This window comes from Hypanus sabinus, chromosome 1 (genome assembly GCF_030144855.1).
Source record: "Hypanus sabinus isolate sHypSab1 chromosome 1, sHypSab1.hap1, whole genome shotgun sequence".
NCBI lineage: Eukaryota > Metazoa > Chordata > Chondrichthyes > Myliobatiformes > Dasyatidae > Hypanus > Hypanus sabinus.
Genome location: NC_082706.1, coordinates 42,941,700 through 42,962,607, shown reverse-complemented (window position 1 = coordinate 42,962,607; position 20,908 = coordinate 42,941,700). Strand labels below are relative to the sequence as shown.

The window sequence follows — 20,908 nt, the reverse complement described above, 5'->3', positions numbered from 1 at the left end:
TAGATGGGTGTACGATGTGCAGAGCAGATGTGGTGTTTGTGTAGGTGGAAGAGACTAGATTAATTAGGCCTCTCTCCTCTCTCACTTTCTTCTCTGCCCCCTTTCATTAACTTCCACCCTCTCTCCCTCCCTCAATCACTCTCGCTTTCACTCTCTCCTCCTCTTCATCTCTTCTTACTTTCTCCCTCGCTCATTCAATCTCTTCAACTTTCTCTCTTCCCCATACTCTCCCTCTCTCAATTACATTCCCTTCTCTCTCAATCACTCTTTTACTCTCTCCCTTTCTCTCTCAATTTCTTCATCTTGCAATCACTTCTCACACTCTCTCACCTCTCCATCTCTTCACATTCATCCTTTTGCTCCCACTCACTCTCCTTTCACTCTCTCCTTCTCAGTCCTCTCTCTCTTTATAACCCTTCTTTCTCTCTCTCTCTCTTTCCTCCCTTTCACTTTTGCCATCTCAGTCACTCTCTCCCTTTTCCACTCCTCGCTTAATTTCCTCTCTCATCCTTTCATTCCCACTCTTTCCCTTGCAATCACACTCCATAACACTGTCTCTCTCCATCTCCCTTTCTGTCAATCTCTCTCCCTCTCTTTCCACCTCACTCTCTCTCCCCTCTTGCCCCTCCCTCCAACTTCCCTCACTCTCTCTCTCAATTTCCTCTCTCCCTCTGTCAAACATTCTGTCTGCCTCTCTCTCTCCCTCTTTTAATCTCTCTGTTGGTCTCAACTCTCTCTTAAATGGTCAGTTGTTTATTTTTAAATAGTGATCCCAGAACCAGATTCCCTCACACCCTCTCCAGACCCTCCAGACAACTTTGATTGATGCTATAGGGAGAGGCTGGGGCTGTTTCCCTTGGAGAGAAGGAGGCTGAGGAGTGAGAGGTGAATAATCACGGTCTTTCCCCCCAGGGTAGGGGAGTCTAAGACAGAGATGGGCAGAAAATTTGTCTTCCAGTAGACGGGAGATCTCTGGGATTCTCTCCCCCTTGGAAGTTCATTCAGAACTGTGGTGGGCAGGTGTGAAGGGGATCGAGGGGGCCGGGGAGAGGGCAGGGAAATCATTTGAGGAATGAGTCAAGATCTGGATGAGTGGGAGAGCGGGGATGACAGGCGGAGTGGCTAATGAGATGGCAGAACTGTGTGGAACAGGAACGTGCCCTTCAGACGGCCATGTCATGCTGAACTAATAAGACGTTTAGCTAAACTAATTCCTCCTGCCGACACAATGTCCATATCCCTCCATTCATGAGGGCCTCGTAAACACCTCTATCTGCCTCCATCGCCAGCCCCTAGGCATCACCACCCTCTGTGTAAAAACATTGCCCTGCACATCTCCTTTGAACTTTGCTCACCTTAAGTGCATGCCTTTTGACCCTGGGAGGAGGATACTGGTTGTCTATCTATGCCTCTCATGATTTTATAAGCTCTTATCAGGTCTCCCCTCAGTCTCCGCAACCCTCTGGTATTAAATTCAAATACTAATTGTAACGAAATATTCGTGATATATTCACCCTCCTTGGTGATCAATGGGAGCACTCGCCATGGAGGCGTAGCACAATGCTATCCTGGAGTTCGGAGTTCAATTCTGGCACCGGTCTGTAAGGAGTCACTGTATGTCCTCCCTGTGAAACGTGTGGGTTTCTCCCCGGGAGTTCCAGTTTCCTCCCACCATCCGACAACATACCAGGTATGTCAACTGGTCGCTGTAAATGGTCCCGTGATTAGGTCAGGGTTTGCCGGGACAGCATGGCTCGAAGGGCCGAGAGGACTGACTTCGCGCTGTATCACTAAATAAAACAAACACCGCCATCAGGGAGGAGGGACAGGGGCCCGAAGACCCACGCCCAACATTTCAGGAACATCCTCTTCCCCTCCATCACCAGGTTTCTGCTGAACCTCACTATTCCTGTCGCAAAATTTATTGCGTGGAACAGTACAGCACAGTAAAGGCCCTTCAGCCCACAATGCTGTGCCAGCCTTTGAAGGTGTTCTGAGATTAATCTAACCCTTTCCTCTGACACAGCCCTCCAGCTCCCATTCACCCACGTGTCTGTATGAGATGCCCCTGCGTCCTCCGCAAGCACCAGCCCTGCCAGCACATTCCGGGCACCATCACTCTCTGTGTGAAGAACCTGCCCCTGACACCCCTTCCTTCCGATCACCTTAATATTCCGCCCTTTCCACCCTGGGAAAGAGGTGATGGCTCTCCACTCTGCCTCTGCCTCTTATACACTTAGCATTTATTTTATTTTTTTACTGTAATCTACAGTAATTTTCTATTTCTTGCACTGTACTACTGTCACAAAACAACAAATTTTCACGAGGCACGTTAGTTATAATAAACCTGATTCTGGTTCAGAAATATTTATTTATTTCCAGATACCGTGTGGAACAGGCCCTCTGGCCCTATGCCCAACAACCCGCTGATTTAACCGAGCGTAAGCACAGGACAATTTACGATGGCCAATTCAGACGTACCTACTAACCGGTACGTCTTTGGGTCGTGGGAGGAAACCCACGCGGTACACGGAGAAAACGCTCACACTCCGGAAATGGGCTCCTAAATGCCCTGAGCTGTAAAAGCAATGCGCTAACCGTTCCGTTATCACGGCGCCCAAACGGCACACAGTAAGTGAACATCCTCAGACAGTCGAGCCGCATCCTGTGGGGGGAGAGGAGGGATCATCCGGGGTCCCGACTTGAACCGTGGACAATTCCCTTCCCTCCTCAGGGGCTGTTTGACCCACGGAGCTCATTGAAACATTCCCTCCCTCATTGTATTCCGTAATCTACTGGAGCAGCAGCATCTTATTGTACCGAGTGCGGAGAGAACGGCCGTCAGGAGAGTGACTGAAAACGTGGCTGAGTGGTGTAACAAGAATAACTCAGTGCAGCAAGACAAAGGAACTGATTGCCGACTTCATGAGGGGGAAAGCAGATGTCCATGAACCGGCCCTCATCGGAGGGTCAGAGGCGGAGCGGGTCAGTGACTTTAAATTCCCGGGTGCCATTATCTCAGAGGACCCGTCATATATTACTGTGAAGAAAGCATGACAGTGCCGCTACTTTCTCAGGAGTCTGCGGAGGCTCAGCATGTAATCAAAGACCTTGGCAAACCTCTACAGATATGTGGTGGAAAGTGTGCTGACTGGCTGCATTATAGCCTGGTATGGGATGGTAGTAGATTCAACCAAATACATTATGGGTAAAACCCTCCCAAACACTGAGCTGCTGTAGAAAAGGAGCATCCATGATCAAAGATCCTCACCACCCAGGCCGTGCTCTCTACTCGCTGCTGCCATGAGATAGAAGGTTTTAGAGTCTCAGGACTCACACCACCAAGGTTAAGAACAGTTACTACTCCTCAACCATCAGGCCTTTGACTTTAGTGAACAAAAGGGGATAGCTACACTCGTTGAAGGACTTTGTTATATTGATGGATGTTACACTGTTATTTCGTGCTCGTTATTTATTGCTATCTAATTATATCAATTCATTTACAGTTACTGTTCTATAGATTTACTAAGTATGCCCACAGAAAAAGAATCTCAGGGTTGTATGTAGTGAGATATATGTACTCCAATAATAAACTTCAAATTTTGAACAGCAGAAGTGGTGATGTGGGTTAGGTTGCTACCTTTATGTGAAGTTTGGTAAGAACATGGATGGGAGGGGTATGGATGGCTATGGTTCATCCTGTCGATGGGACTATGCAGGATATACTACTTGGGGCACCCGTGGCAACGTGGTGGTTACCATGACGCTATTACATCTCAGGGTATTGGAGTTCAGGGTTCAATTCTGGCGTCCTCTATTTGTACGTTACCTCCTGTGTATGCATGGGTGACCTCCGAGAGTCTACTGACCTGCTGGTTAGGAGCTTAACTAGTCATTGTAGATTGTTCTGTGATTAGGCTAGGGCTAAAACAGAGGGTTGTTGGATGGTGCTGCTTGGAGGCCAGGAGGGCCTGTTCCACACTGTATCTCATGAATGAATGAATGAATAAACAAATGTTCAGCAGGGTCTAGATGGGTTGAATAACTTTTCTCTGTGCTGTAGTACCTCTGTGATTCTATGACTAACCTTATATCCCCCAATTTCCCTTAATATCCAGAGAAATCAAACTTATCAGTTCTGGTCTGAAGGAGCAAAGCTCTAAAGCCCTCCTGGGCAGAGATTTTGAGCCAGAGATCCATAGACCAATATGGCACAGATGCAACCTCTTTGGCCCAACCAGTCCCCGCTGATTCAGCTGGTCCCAGTTTTCAGTATTTCGCCCATATCCCACCCCCCCCCAAGCTTTGCAATGTACCCATCCAACTGCTTCTTAAACAATACAATTTTCTCAGAATTCTAAAGAAATTTAACATTTCCTTATTAATCCTCTCCACTTTTTTTTTAAATCAATAAGCCATAGAAAGCATCCTGCCTGGATGCATCACGGCTTGGTGGAGAAGTTGTTCTGCCGTGACCACATGGATCTCAGCACTTCTCAGACACCAGCCTCCCCTCCATGGACTCTGTCTGCACTTCTCACTGCCTCAGTAAAGCAGCCAATATAATCAAAGACCCCACCCCCCCCGGACATTCGTTCTTATCTCCTCTCCCGTCAGACAGAAGATACCAATGTATGAAAGCATGTACCACTAGGTTCAAGAAGATACCAATGTATGAAAGCATGTACCACTAGGTTCAAGAAGATACCAATGTATGAAAGCATGTACCACTAGGTTCAAAGCTGTTTGTACCCCACAGTTATAAGACTATTGAATGGTTCCCTAGTACAATAAGGTGGACTCTTGTAATCTACCTTGCTATGATCTTGCACCTTATCGTCTACCTGCTCTTCTTCTATACTGTTACATTTTCTCCTGCACTGTTACTGTTTTATCTTCCTCTATCTGATCTGTATGAACAATGTGCAAGGCAAGTTTATCTCTATATCTTGGTATGTGTGAGAATAATAAGCCAATTCTAATTGCAGTATCAACTGAGAGGTCTGTTAAGCTAGTCTTATTTCCCCACCTTTGGCCCACCTTGGTACTGGAATTGGTTTGGTGTCGTCAGATATTCCAAGATACAGACTTTATTTTGCATGCCATACATGAAGATGATTTTAAAATGCAAGTACTTCTTGTGGAGGTAGTACAAGACAAATCAACAGAAGAATACAGAGTGAAGTGTTACAGTGCAGTGCAGGTAAATAATAAGGTGGAAGGGCAGTTTGTAATGGCAAGAGTTCATCATTAATGTACAAGGGGTCCTTCAAGAGTCTGACAAATTTCTTAACCATGTACCTATCCAAATGCCTTCTAAATGTTGTTAATGTACTTGCCTCAACCACTTCCTCTGGCAGCTCGTTCTATTTACGTACCACTTTCTGGGTGGAAACATTGACCCTCAGGCTCCTGTTAAATCTCTCCCCTCTCAGCTTAAACTTATGTCCCCCAGTGCTTGAATCTGCATCTCTGGGGATAAAGACTAAGACCACTGTCTCTGTTTCTGTCCCTCGAGATTTCATGCAAATCTATAAATTCAACCCTTGGTCTACTACATAATTTTAAACACTAATATCAGCTCACCACTCATTCTCCTATGCTCCAAGGTTCTAGTCTGCCCAGACTCTCCCTATAACTCAGGGTCTTGAGTTCTTGCAAAATTCATGCAAAATCCTCACTTATGACCTTCCAGTGCGTCTCTTCCTCCTCCCTCATCTTCCACCTTTCGTTTACCATATCTGCCTCTCTCCCACTCGCCCTTGTCTCCCATCTCCACCCCTCCCACTCCACACCTCTGCTCTATCTCCCTCCTCCCCTGGTTCCCAGCTATCACCAGCCAGCCCTTGCCTCATCACTCCTCTTTCGCTCTCTCCCCTCCACCCCCCACATTATCAATCCTCTGAGTGAAGTCGCGACCTAACGTGCTGACCTTTCCTTTGCCTCCGCAGATGCTGCCTGACCCACTGTTCCTCTAATCCTTCTTTTTTCCCAGCGGCCCAGTCAAATCGAGAGAGGCGGCCTCACACAAGTCGGAGCGAGACATTTAAAAAGGAATGCTCCTGGGTTTTTGGCTTTTTCCGGCGGTGCAACTGAATCAAGAGAGGAGACTACGCATAGGTTGGGAGTGAGAGATTTAAAAAGGAGCATTCATGGGCTTTTGGCTTTTACCAGTGTCCCTTTGAATCGCGATTCATTAGCAAGGGCAAATAAAATTAAGTTAGGGACCAGCAGAGCGGCCATTGTGTGTGTGGGCCAGTGTTACAATGGGGAGGCTTTGGCTCAGCAGGCTTAGGAGAGGTAAGTTTCATCTTCTGCGTTCTTCGCCTGTTCCTGTAGTGAGGATAGCTGTAGGGTTTGTGATGCGTTCTTTGTGTGAGATGAGAGGACTCTGGGTGACCCCCCCCCATCCTTCTGGAGAATCACATCTGCACCGGATGCATCAAGCTGCAGCTTCTTAGAGAACGTGTTAAGGAACGTGTTAATGATTTTGGTTCACTGTGGAGGTGAGCGACAGGAGCTACTGGAGGTAGTCAGCCCTACATTACAGGAGGCAGTTTCCTGGGCGACTTTCAGGAGAGGGAAAGGAGATGGGCCGACAGTGCGGTGTAACCCTGTGGCAGTTCCCCTCAGTGATATCACTCTGGATACTGTTGAGGGGGATGACCTAGCAGGGGAAGCTGCAGCGACCGGGTCTCTGGTACTGAGTCTGATGCTGTGGCTCAGAAGGGAAGTGAGAGGAAATGTCTGCAACAGTGGTTCCATAGTTAGATGAGCACAAAAAAAGATTCTGTACTGGCGATAGAGACACCAAAATGGTATGTTGCCTCCCTGGTCAGGGACGTCTTGGGTTGGGTCCACAGCATTGTAAAGGGGGAGGATGAACAGCCAGAAGAAGTCTTGGTACGTATCGCTACCAATGCCTTAGGTAGGAAAAGGGAGGAGGTCCTGAAGAGAGAGTTTAGGGAGTTGGGTAGAAAGCTGAGAAGCAGGAGGTAATCTCTGGAAGACTGCCTGAGCCACGTGCCAGTGAGGGTGAGAATAGGATGAGTTGGCAGGTAAATGTGTGGCTGAGGCACTGGTGCAGGGGGCAGGGTTTCAGATTTCTGGATCACTGGGAAGGAATGACCCGTATGAAGGGGACGGGTTACATCTGACCCAAGGGGTGCCAATATCCTTGCTAGATGTGTTGGGGAGGGTTTAAACTAAACTGGCGGGGGACAGGAGCCAGAGAGGTAGAGCTGAGGATGGGACAACTGGTATACAACTGGATGAAATGTACAGTGAGACTGTCAGGAAAGACAGGCAGAGGATGGGACAAAATTGCTGACAGTGGGATGAATTGCAAAGTAACATGGGGACAGAATCAAAAAGGGTGTTACATCTGAATACGTGCAGTGTATGGAATAAAGTAGATGATCTTGTAGCGCAGTTAGAAATTGGTAAGTATGACATTGTGGGTGTCACTGAGTTGACATCCAAAGATACACATTATATCAAAAGGGCAGGTGGGTAGAGGGGATGGGGTGACTCTGCATGATCTTATTGAATGGCGGAATAGGCTTGATGGGCCAGATGCCCTACTTCTGCACCAATTTCTTACGTTCTTATGACTCTGTTGGTAAAAAAGAAAGAAAATTCTTAAAAAGAGGTGACAAAGGATTGGAAGATGTAGAATCTTGACAGTGGAGTTAAGAAACTGCAAGGGTAAAAAACTTGTGATGAGAGTTATGTACAGGTCTCTGAACAGTAGCCAGAATATGGGCTACAAATTACACCAAGAGACAGAAATCTCAGGTCAAAAGGGCAATATTATGATTGCTGCACATAAGGCTGCTTAACAAGAGCCCACAGGTAAGATATAAGCATGGAAAGAGAATTGGCTGATCGGCAGGAGGCAAAGAGTGGGAATAAAGGGAGCCTTTTGTTTGGACCACTTTTTTTTGTGTTATGTCAGTGCTTTGGATGATGGAATTGATGGCTTTGTGGCCAAGTTTGCGGATGATACGCGGATAAGTGGAGGGGCTGAGGAAGCAGGGAGTTTGCAGTGGAACTGAGACAGATTAGGAGAATGGGCAAAGAAGTGGCAAATGGAATACAGTGTATTGAAGTGACACAACCGTGGCTGACAAGTGAAAGCAAGGACAACATAAAAGCAAAAGAAAGGGCACATAACAGAGCAAAAACTAGTGGGAAGTTGCAGGCTTGGGAAGCCTCTAAAAACCAATTTCATCTTTCCTCTCCTTATCATCATATTTTATTTTTAGAAGGCAACTAAAAAAACCATAAAGAGGGAGAAACGAAATACGATGGTAGCTTAGCCAATAATATTAAAGAGGATACCAGAAGTTTTTTTTCAGATATATAAAGAATAAAAGAGAGATGAGAGTAGATATAAAAGCTCTGGAAAATGATGCTGGAGGGGTAGTGAAGGGAGGCAAAAAAAAAACGGAAGATGAACTAAGTAATTATTTTGAATCCATCTTCATCGTGGAAAGCACTAGTAGTATGCCGAAAGTTGTAGACAGATAGATATATACTTTATTGATCCTGAAGGAAATGACACTCTCAGAGTGCACAGATGTACAAATATCAAGAGCGTCAGAGGACAGAAGTGAGTGAAGTTGCCATTACTAGGGAGAAGGTGCTTGGGAAGATCTAAAGGAGGACAAGTCACCCGGACCAGATGGACTATACGGCAGAGTTCTGAAAAAGGTGGCTGGGGAGATTGTAGATGCTCTGAGGGACTGAGGAAGAACTGAGACAGATTAGGAGAATGGACAAAGAGGTGGCAAATGGAATACAGTGTATGGAAGTGTAGGGTCATTCACTTTGCTAGAGGGAACAAAGGTGTAAACTATTTTCTAAACAGGCAGAAGATTCAGGGGTCCGAGGTGCAAAGGGACTTGGGAGCTCTCTCGCGCAGGATTCCCTGAAGATAACCCTACAGGCTGAGCCGGAGGTGAGGAAGGCAAATGTAATTCAGTTCGAGAGGACTAGAATATAAAAGCAGGGTTGTAGTACTGAGACACTGGTGAGGCCTCAGAGTATCGTGAGCAGTTTTGTGTCCCTTACGTAGGAAAGGATGTGCTGTCATTGGAGGGGGTTCAGAGGACGATTCTAGGAATGAAAGGGTTATTGTATGAGGAGCTTTAGAGCCTTTACTTGCTAGAATTTAGAAGAATAAGACGGGATCTTATTGAGACCTATTGAATGCTAAAAGGTCTAGATAGACTGGATGTGGAGACAATGTTTCCTACAGTGGGGGAGTCTAGGACTAGAGGGCACGGCCTCAGAATAAAGGGATATCCGTTTAGAATGGAGATGAGAAGGTATTTGTTTGCCAAAGGGTGGTGAACCTGTGGAATTCATTGCCACAGTGAGTGTGGAGGCCGGGTCACTGGGTGCATTTCAGCTGGAGGCTGATAGGTTCTTAATGAGTCTGGGTGTGAAAGGGTATGGGGAGAAGGCAGGAGAATGGCGTTCAAAAGGAAAATGGATCAGCCAAGATGAAATGATGGAGCAGACTCAATGGGCCGAATGGCCAAACTCTGTTCCTATCTCTTACAGTTTTATAGGTTGTCTATTACTCCAGGTTCCAGCATCTGCCGTCTCTTGTGTCTCAGAACTCATTTTACTCTGCCTGGATCACAACCGGCCGGTTTCTTAATGGTGCTGTTTGAGTGTTGTCCACTCTGACCTGCTTAGCACATCCCGTGGCCCTACCTTTCAATGCTTCTCTCCGCCTCTATTTCTTTCTATTTTTCTCTCTGTCTTTCCCTGTCTCTGCATCTCTATCTCCTTCTCTCTCTCTCTCTCTCTCTCCCTCTCTCTCTCCGTCAGTCTCTATCTCCATCTCTCCAACCCTCGCTATGTCACTGACTGCCTCTCCCTCTCTCTGTCTCTCTCTATTCCCCCTCTCTCTCCCCCTCCCTTCATTTCTCCCCCCTTCTCTCTCCCCCCACCCTGTCATGGTCTTATCAACCAGATTAAATCATTAACAATTTATCCCCATGGCAACCCTGTAAGAGGTATCTGTCCTCTCTATGTCTGTCCTTCCCTGACTCTTTATCTCCCTCCCCTTCCCTGTCACTCCAACTGCCCATCCCTTTTTTGCTCCTTTTCACTCTCCTGCTCTCTCTACCTCTCTCCGAATTTCTATCACTCTCCCTAAATTCTCTCTTTCAGAACCAGATAATGCCAGCAGCAACTCACCCCTGCTGCCCCACCCCACCCCATACAGAATGAACTTGGGAGTCTGAGCCACTGGTGGGGGTGAAGATTTCGCCCCGATCTCTACCCCGAATGGCCGCCCCCCTTCTCTCTCTCTCAGACTGGCACCCCTGGTCCTATCCTCTGCAGAATTGGAGTGGTGTGGAGTGGGGGGGGGGAATAGAATGGCTGTGGAGCTGGGAAGCTCCCATCTCATATTTCGCCTGTGTGATACTTCTTGATTCATGAACCCTGGGATAAAGCAGACCGTGCACATTCACCCTAATTTTATATACTTCTATAAATTCACCTCTGAGTCTCTTGCATTTCAAGGGATAAGGTCTCAGCCTGTCCAACCTCTCCCTGTAACTCACTCCCTCAAGTCCTGACAACACCTTTGCAAATCTCCTCTGCACTTATCCCGGCTAAGAACCTTCTTTCCTCATCACAATGTGGGCACAACTGAGAACATTACTCCAAGTGCAGCTGCAACCTAGCATCCCAGCTCCTGTGTCCTGCCTGATGAAGACCAACCCTTTTTTCACTTGGTGTCTCTGTCTGGTGGTGTTCCGCAGGGGTCGGTGTTGGGACCACTTCTTTTTATCCTGTATATAAATGATTTAGATGAAGGAACAGATGGCTTTGTTGCCAGGTTTGCAGATGATATGAAGGTTGGTGGAGAGGCAAGTAATGTTGAGGAAACAGGTATGATGCAGAAGGATTTAGACAGATTAGGAGAATGGGCAAGAAAGTGGCAAATGAAATACAATGTTGGAAAATACATGGTTATGCACTTTGGTAGTAGAAACAAATGTGCAGACTATTTTCTAAATGGGGAGAAAATACAGGAATCTGAGATGCACAGGGACTTGAGAGTCCTTGTGCAGAACACCCTAAAGGTTAACCTGCAGGTTGAGTCAGTAATGACGAGGGCAGATGCCATGTTAGCATTTATTTCAAGAGGTCTAGAATACAAGAGCAGGGATGTGATGCTGAGGCTTTATAAGACACTGGTGAGGTCTCACGTTGAATATTGTGAACAGTTTTGGGTCTCTCATCTTAGAAAAGATGGACTGGCATTGGAGAGGGTCCAGAGGAGGTTCAGGAGGATGATTCCAGGAATGAAAGGGTTATCATATGTTTGATGGCTCTGGGTCTGTTCTCGCTGGATTTCAGAAGGATGAGGGGGGAATCTCATTGAAACCTTTCAAATGTTGATACGCCTAGACAGAGTAGATGTGGAAAGGATGTGTTCCATGATGGGAGAGTCTAGTACAAGACGGCACAGCCTCAGGATAGAGGGGCGCCCTTTCAAAACAGAGATGCGGAGAAATTTCTTTAGCCAGAGGGTGGTGAATTTGTGGGATCTGTTGCCACATGCACCTGTGGAGGCCAGGTCATTGGGTGTATTTAAGGCAGAGATTGTTAGTTTCTTGACTGGACATGGCATCAAAGGTTATGGGGAGAAGGCCGGGAACTGGGGTTGAGGAGGAGACAGAGAAAAAAGATCATCCATGGTGGAATGGCGGAGCAGACTCGAAGGGCCAGATGGCCTAATTCTGTTCCTATGTCTTATGGTCTTATTTGTAACACCACTTTCAGGGAAATGTGTGCCTGTACTCCCAGGTCCCTATAAATTAACAACTTTTATAATTCCATTTCCACGTGTATGGGGTAGAGGAGCATAATTATAGGCTGCATGTATGAAACACGTCAGACCTATACTAGGTGGTCAGCTTGTGTTGGAAAATTATATCCAAATTGGTCATCTATGCCTCTCCATCCTTCACTTTCCCAAGGGCATTTGTGGATGGGTTTTAAATGCTGTCCACATTCCTAAATACTGACCCTAAGGAGGGGAATTCAAACATACAAAAGGGACCAACTGAACCATAGAGGACAAACTTCTGTGGATGCACAATAGAAAATATTCTAACTGGTTGCATCATGGCCTGGTATGGAAACGCCAAAGCCCGAGCATGTAAAAGTGTACGTAAAGTGGTGGATGCAGCCAAGTGCACCACAGGAAAAGCCGCTCCCACCAACTGAGCACATCTACGAGGTGCAATGGCACAAGAAAGCAGCATCCACTAAGACCCCCACCGTCCAGGACATGCTCCCTTTTCCACTGCTGTGATTGGGTAGGGAGTCCAGGAGCCTCAGAAACACTTATTGCCCTACACCCATCAGGCTCCTGAACCAGTGTGATACTGGTAGGCAGACGATTGCCTCCTTGACTGGAGCCCTGCAGGGATCGGTGCTGGGTCCATTGTTGTTTGTCATCTCTATCAACGATCTGGATGTTAATGCAGTAAACTGGATCAGCAGATGATACCAAGTGGGGGGGGGAGGGGTGGGTGGGGGCATATTAGACAGTGAGTGAGGCTATTAAAGCTTGCAGCTGGAAATTAGGCAGAACGATGGCAGATGGAGTATAATGTAGTCAAGTGTGAGGTGTTGCACTTCGGGAGTACAGATCAGGGAACGGTGAACAACAGGACATTGATGAGTGCGGTTAACAGAGGGATCTGGGGATACAAGTCCATAATTCCTTCAAAGTGGCATCATAGGTCGGTAGGGTCATAAAGAGAGCTTTTGGCACACTGGCCTGTAAAAATGAAATTATCGAGTACAGGAGCTGAGATGTTATTTTGAAATTATATAAAATGTTGGTGAGGTCTAATTTGGAGAAGGGGAGGAAAAAAATCACTTTGTCCTTCACTAAACTAAAAATTGTGTCAGTAATTTGCAAATGTACTGATGTATATATGAAATATCTTCCATGTGTTTCAGATATTTTTGCATATTAATTTGGACGGAGAGAGAGTGTGGGTATATAGTATGAGAGTGAAAGGGAAAGAAGGAGGGAAGAAGAAAGAGAAAGGAGCTAGGGAGAGTGGGAAGGCGGAGTGACAGAGATAGAGAGGGGGAGGGAACATGAGGCAAAAGAGAGAGGTATAGAGAGGAGGAGAAGAGAGAAGGGAGTGGGAGGACGAGTGGGGGAGAGAGAAGGCAGAGTAAGAGAGAGAAAAATATAGTGAAATAGTAGAAGGAAAGTGAGAGGGACTAAACAGAGAGGGAGAGAAAGGGAGAGGGGAAAGTGGGGGAGAGAAAGAAAGAAGGGAGTAAATGTGATAGAGTAAGAAGAAAGAACAAGTGAGGGAGAAGGGGAGAAAAGGAGGAGGGAGAAAGAACAGATGGGAGAAAACAAGAGGGGGATTGAATTAGAGGGGAGGGAGAGGAGAGAGAAATAGAAAGAGGGGTGAGGAGGAAAAGAGGCAGGGAGAGAAGGGAGAGAGGGAGACAGAAAGAGAGAGAGAGGGGAGGCTCACATTTGCCCTATTATTGATGTCCTTTTAATTGATGCTCTTCAGTCCTCAGCTGCCCCATGAACACACTTCGCGGTGGGAGGTATTGACTAATTCCAAGGAGGAGGGAGATGGGAATGTGGGAGAATCTCCACCCAGCTTTTCATCCATTCTATGGCTGAGAACCAGTTCCAACTGCAGCTGGGTCACGCAGTGAGTTGATCCACTGTCCCACATCCCATCAAATCCAGATTCAATCCCAAATGCTCCATGCGCATGTGTGCCAATGTGTGTGCGTGTGTGTGTGTGTTTCTGTGTTTCTGTGTGTTTGTGTTTCTGTGTGCGTGTGCGTGTGTGTGTGTGTGTGTGTGTTTCTGTGTGTGAGTGCGTGTTTGTGTGTGTTTCTGTGTGTGTGTGTTTGTGTTTCTGTGTGTGTGTGTGTGTGTGTGTTTCTGTGTGTTTGTGTTTCTGTGTGTGTGTATTTTCTGTGTGTTTGTGTTTCTGTGTGTGTGTGTATTCGTGTGTGTGTGTGTTTCTGTGTGTTTGTGCTTCTGTGTGTGAGTGTGTGTGTGTGTGTGTGTGTGTGTGTTTCTGTGTGTTTGTGTTTCTGTGTGTGTGTGTGTGTGTGTGTGTGTGTGTGTGTGTGTGCGCGTGTATCTGCATGTTCTCCAATTGACCGCAAGGGTTTCCCCTGGAATTACGGGTTCCTCCCACATCCTAAAAAAGACACGTGGCTGCTCCTGACTTATGTTGTGTGTGAGTAGGTAGTAGAATGTAAGGATTTGACAGGAAGGTGGGGAGAAATGGGTCACAGGGAGGAATGGGCAATGGAATATATATCACATGGAGGCTGTGACGCAACTTTATAAACAATTGGTCAGACCATTGTGGTCATGCAGTACTGGTAACCACACTATAGGAAGGAGATGATGGCACTGGAGAGGGTGCAGAGGAGATTCCTCAGGACGTTGCCTGTTGAGATGATGAGAGCAGATCAGAGAGACTGGGTCTATCCTCGCTGAGTGCTGAGGGAGTATCCGGTAGTGGTGGACAGAATTATGAGGGGGATAGATAGGGTAGACAGTAGGAAACTTTTCCCCATGGTAGATGTACAGGGCATAGTTTAAGGGTGAGTAGGAGGAGGTCTGGAAGGGGGATTTTTTTCCCCTTATGGGGGTGAGGGTAGTTGGAACATGGGACACATTGCCTGAGGCTCTAACCACACTGACAAAGTATCTGAATGAAAACTTGAATGGAAGAGAAGGGGACGGACCAGTGCTGGGGAACGGGCTGGGTGTACGTGCATTTGCAGGATTACAGTGGGCTGAAGAGCCTTTTTCTGTGCTGTATAACTCTGTGACTCCACGAGCATTCATCCATGCTAACTAAGGTTTTCATCTGAGCCAGTCCCATTTGCCCATCCCTCTACCTTTCCTATCCATGTAGCTGTCCAATTGTCTTTTAAATGTTGTTAATGCACCTGCCTCAACCACTTCTTCCAGCATCTCACTCCATATGCGGACCACCCTCTGGCTGAAAAACTTGCCTCTCAGGTTCCTTTTAAATCTTTCCCCTCTTACCTTAAAGCCTTGCTCCCTTGATTTGTACTCATCTAACCTTGGAAAAAGACGGTGAACATCTGCCTTACATATGCCCCTCATGGTTTAATAAACCTTTAAAAGGTCATCTTCATTCCAGGTTAAAACAGTCCCAGCCTGTCCAGTTTCTCCTTATAACTCAAGCCCTTTAGTCCTGGTAACATCCGGGTGAATCTTTCCTGCACCTTCTCCAGCTCAATGACATCCTTCTTTTGCCAGGTGACAAGAACTTCACACAACATTTAAAGTTCAAGGTACATTTATTATGAAATTACACATCTGTCACCATATACAATCCTGAGATTAATTTTCTCGTGGGCACAGTCAGTAAATCCAAGAAGCACAACAGAATCAATGAAAGACCACACCCAAAAGGATGGACAAACAACCAATGTGCAAAAGACAGCAACGCGTGCAAACGCAAAAGCAAATAAAAGAAATAAGAATGCACGAGAGGAAAAGCCTTTGTAAGTGAGTACATAGGTTGTGGGAACCATTTAGTGATGGTTGAGTGAAATTGAGTGACGTTGTCACCACTGGTTCAAGAGCCTTATGGTTGAGGGGTAAGGTATGCTCTCAGCATTGTCTTGTTCAGCTGTAACGTGACATCCCAAATCCTGTACTCAGCGACTGAAGTCCAGCGTGCCCTGTCTATCTGTACTCCAAGGTCTCTCCGTCCCCAGGGCCCTGCCAAACACAGTACAAGCCACCCCTAGTTTATAACTTTACAAAGTGTAACATCTCACACTCCTCCTGCCATTTCTTAGCACACTTTCTCAGTTGATCTGGATCTTGCTGTAACTTTAGACAATCTTCTTCACATCCACCACACAACCTATTTTGCTGTGATCTGCAGTCTTACTAACCACATCAACAAATTTGTCATCCTGGTCGATAATATAGGTGACAAACAACACTGGAACGAACACTGATCCCTGCAGCATACCACTAGTCACAGGCCTCCAATCTGCAAATAAAACCCTCCACTGCCACTTTCTGTTTCCTTCCACCAAGCCAATTTTGTATCCAATTGCCTGCCTCACCCTCATTCTATATGGGGTAAAATGGGTTAGACTAAATCACAGAGTAGATCACAAGACTATAGGAGGAGCAAACTGCAAGTCCATGAGTTAGTTGGGGTTTAGAGGTGCAGGGAGTCAGTAATTTTAAATTCCTCATTGCTATTATTTCAGAGGTCCAGGGTCCAGCACATAAGTTCTATGATAAAGAAAGCACACCAGAGCCTCTGCTTTCCTAGAAGTTTGCAAAGATTAGGTATGCCATCTAAAACTTCAAGAAATGTCCATGGATGTGTGGTGGAGAATATTTTGACTGATTGCATCATGACCTGGTATGGAAACACCAATGCCGTTGAATAGAAAAACCTACAAAAGGTAGTGGATACGGCTCAGTTCATCAGAGGAAAAACCCTCCCCACCACTGAGAACATCTACACAGAGCGCTGTCACAGGAAAGCAGCATCCATAATCAAAGACCCCAAGCATCCAGATCATGCTCTCATCTCACTGCTATCATTGGAAAAGAGATACAGGAGCCTCAGGACTTGCACCACCAGGTTCAGGAACAGTTATACCAATACATCAGTCTCTTGAACCAGAGGGTTTAGTGTCACTCACCCCAACACCGAAAAGTTCCTACAACCCGGCCTGCTGAGCTCCTCTAGCATTTTGTATGTGTTGTTCATAGCCTATAGACTCACTTTCAGGAGTCTGCATCTCATGTTCTCCATATTTGTTGCTTATTCATTTATTATTATTTTGCTTTTTTTTGTTTCTTTGTATTTAATATGAATGCCCACAAGGAAATTAATCTCAGGGTTGTATATTGTGACATGTATATACTTTGATAATAAATTTACTTTGAACTTTGAAGGCAATAATCTTTTTTTTATTCTTAAATTCGCTATTTTACCAGTGTAGAGGAACAGGGGAATCTTGGAGTCTGAGTCACTCAAAGCTGCAATGTAATTTGATAGGGTGGTTAAGAAGGTGTATGGTGTGTTGGCCTCATTAATTGGTTGTTAAGAAGGTTGATAGTGCATTGGCCTTCAATCATTGGGGGATTGAGTTCAAGAGCCATGGGATAATGTTGCAGCTCTACAAAGTTCTGGTTAGATGTATTGTGTTCAGTTCTGGTCACGTCATTATAGGAAGGATGTGGAAGCATTAGAGAGGGTGCAGAGATTTACCAGAAAGCAGCCTGGGTTAGAGAGCATGTCTTTTGAGGAAAGGTTGAGTGAGCTGGGGCTTTTCTCTTTGGAGTGAAAGAAGACAAAAGGTAATTTGATAGAGTTGTACGAAATGATAAGGAGAGTAAACAGAGCGGACAGCCAGTACTGAAGAACATCTTTTTAAGGTCTGTGGAAGAAAGTTTAGGGGCGATGTCAGAGGTAGGATTTTTTTTTAATGCAGAGAGTGGTGAATGCACTACCAGGGGTGGTGATAGAGGCCAATACAACAGGGGACATTTAAAAGACTCTTATGTAGGCACACAGATGAAAGAACAATTGGCAGGTTACGGGCTGTTTAGGAAAAGAGATGTTAGATTGATCTTGGAGTAGGTTAAAAGGCTTAATAGAATGGAGATGGAGAACTTTGTTCCCAATAGTGGGAGTGACACCAGAGGGCACAGCTTCAGAATACAAGGATTCTTGGAACAAAGATGACGAGGAATTTCTTTAGCCAGAGGGTGGTGAAGGTCAAGTTATTGGGTATAGTTAAGGTGGAAATGGATAGACTCTTGATTGTTAAGGTCATCACTGGGGTAGGGAGAAAGCAGAAACATGAGACTGAGGGAAAATAACTTAGCCATGGTTAACTGGCGATCTTCAGGCTAGAGTTTGGTCTATATACGACTTCTGACTGCAAGTACTGTGTTTTATTTCACTCACAGCCTCCCAGCCAGTCGTTACCCCCATCCCTTTTTGTAACCACAGAGGGGTCCACGTTTGGAGCTTGAGCAGACCAAACTGGGATTTATTGGGTGGGTAAAATACACCGTCTGAGCCTCACTCTGTGTCTGACATTGTGAGTGCGTGATGGGACAGTGTGGAGGGAGCTTCACTCTGTGTCTGACCCCAGGAATGTGTGATGGGACGGTGTGGAGGGAGCTTCACTCTGTGTCTGACCCCGGGAGTGTGTGATGGGATGGTGTGGAGGAAGCTTCACTCTGTGTCTGACCCCGGGAGTGTGTGATGGGACGGTGTGGAGGGAGATTCACTCTGTGTCTGACCCCGGGAGTGTATGATGGGACGGTGTGGAGGGAGATTCACTCTGTGTCTGACCCCGGGAGTGTGTGATGGGACGGTGTGGAGGGAGATTCACTCTGTGTCTGACCCCGGGAGTGTGTGATGGGACGGTGTGGAGGGAGCTTCACTCTGTGTCTGACCCCGGGAGTGTGTGATGGGACGGTGTGGAGGGAGTTTCACTCTGTGTCTGACCCCGGGAGTGTGTGATGGGACAGTGTGGAGGGAGCTTCACTCTGTGTCTGACCCCGGGAGTGTGTGATGGGACGGTGTGGAGGGAGTTTCACTCTGTGTCTGACCCCGGGAGTGTGTGATGGGACAGTGTGGAGGGAGCTTCACTCTGTGTCTGACCCCGGGAGTGTGTGATGGGATGGTGTGGAGAGAGTTTCACTCTGTGTCTGACCCCGGGAGTGTGTGATGGGACGGTGTGGAGGGAGTTTCACTCTGTGTCTGACCCCGGGAGTGTGTGATGGGACAGTGTGGAGGGAGCTTCACTCTGTGTCTGACCCCGGGAGTGTGTGATGGGACGGTGTGGAGGGAGCTTCACTCTGTGTCTGACCCCGGAAGTGTGTGGTGGGACGGTGTGGAGGGAGCTTCACTCTGTGTCTGACCCCGGGAGTGTGTGATGGGACGGTGTGGAGGGAGATTCACTCTGTGTCTGACCCCGGGAGAGTGTGATGGGACGGTGTGGAGGGAGCTTCACTCTGTGTCTGACCCCGGAAGTGTGTGGTGGGACGGTGTGGAGGGAGCTTCACTCTGCGTCTGACCCCAGCAGTGTGTAATGGGGACGGGGAACTTCATCCTGTGTCTGCGTTTGCGAGTGTGAGACGGGACAGCGCACTATAGAACCTGTCTCACCAGATGAACAATTCAGTTTCAACCCGCGGAAGCAACACAACAGCGAATTAAAAAAGTTTGCCTTACAGTAAGTAACGGATTGATGGGGTCCCAAGGGGGACTGAAGTGTTTTGTACAGACAGTGCGTCACACCTGCTCTCGCTCGCCGCTCCAACCCACTGAATCATTGCAAAATCTCTAACCTCACTGGCTTTGGAATAAGCCTTAGTGCCTTGTTTATCTGTGTTTTTGTTTCTCCGTTGAGGATATGTGTCACAGCCACGCTTCCCCTCTCTGCAGCATTGTATGGGGTGACCCTTCACCTCCCCCGCTCCCCCACCACGACTGAAACCGGCCTCTTCCTATCTCAGTGGTGACAGGCTGCGTTGCAAACAAGCTCTGCAAGTCGAGAGCATTTGTAACCGCCAAACTCGGTGCAATTTTCACCCTCTCTTCGCCTTTGCTAATCCTTTTTTTTTGTTGGAAAAGTTTGCTCCTGGGGTTTATGACTTAATAAATTATAAATTGTGTATATTTGTTTTTTTTTGCAATGTGCTTGCTGGGCAGCTGGTGTCTACAGAAAGGAGAAGTTTGTGGCTCCAATTAGGTTGCATTTTGCAGAGGTCGTTGCTGCTAAAACCAACTGTTACTGCAGTTTTTTTTTTCTCTCTCGCCTTGCGGTTTTGCTTTGTTCAAGAGATCACTGAAAGCTTTACACCAGCTCTTCTCACACACAGGAGCTCCGACTTAAACACGCCTGCTTCTCGGTCTTTGCAGACGCTGATGGATCTGACTTGCAATTAAAGCGGAAAGAGAGAGAGAGATGGAGAAGAGCGCGTTGCAGAACAGATCCAAATTGGGACCTGCTGCTTTTGCGGCGCGTTGAGACTTCCAAATCTTGTTGCAAAACATCTCTCTCTCTCTCTCTCTCTCTCTCTCTCTCTCTCTTTCTCTCTCTGTGTCTCTTTGCATAGCCGCGCAGTCAGGAAACTGGGTCCAGGAAACCGGATTATTGCGGCCGGAAATCTGTACTCTGAAAGATAAGGCACCTGACGAAACCCACTCCACTAATGTAAATTATGCTTTAAATAACCGGGCCCCAGCTAGAAAAAAGAAACAGAGATAGAAAGAAACGGGGGGTCTTCGTTAGAAGTACCCTAGTCTGCACTGACTGTGTTAGCATGCACTTTTTTTGAAGCCTCGCCCGAATTTCTTTCACAATCGCAGCGAATATTTTCAACTTTCCTTATCCCCCTCCCCCGACACGAAAATGACCAGTAATTAATTGCCGATGAGTTAATTAGCACTCTCGCCCAGCGAATTCCGCACCTTGTCGGTGTGGCGGAGTTAGTCCTGAGCGCTGGGTGTCTTTACGCGCTCTTTCCTACAAACAACCTGCGTCGCGGCCGCTCCACTCTGCAAGATGTGGGCCGTCAAAAGTGCTCAAGTTACCTCCCCCACTCCACTTTTCCACCCCCAATCCTATGTGCTTGGGAGTGGGGGCAAAAGAGGGGGGTCAACTTCAGCAACGCTGCGTCCCCGGCGAGACAAATTACCCCCTCCCCCCGACCGCTTTTGCGCGCAAGTCTTGCGAAGCGCGTTAAACCGGACACTGCCTTGGTGTCTGTGCGTGTGCGTTAGTGGTTATTAGAGCGCAGTCTTTCCAACCGCCAACGGGAAGGAAAGAA

General features: G+C 46.9%; 1 protein-coding gene across 1 annotated transcript in view; it reads right to left on the bottom strand.

The window, feature by feature from the left end:
- The window catches only part of LOC132398698 (retroviral integration site protein Fli-1 homolog), a 73,346-nt gene that overhangs the window by 50,677 nt on the left and 1,761 nt on the right, over positions 1-20,908 (bottom strand).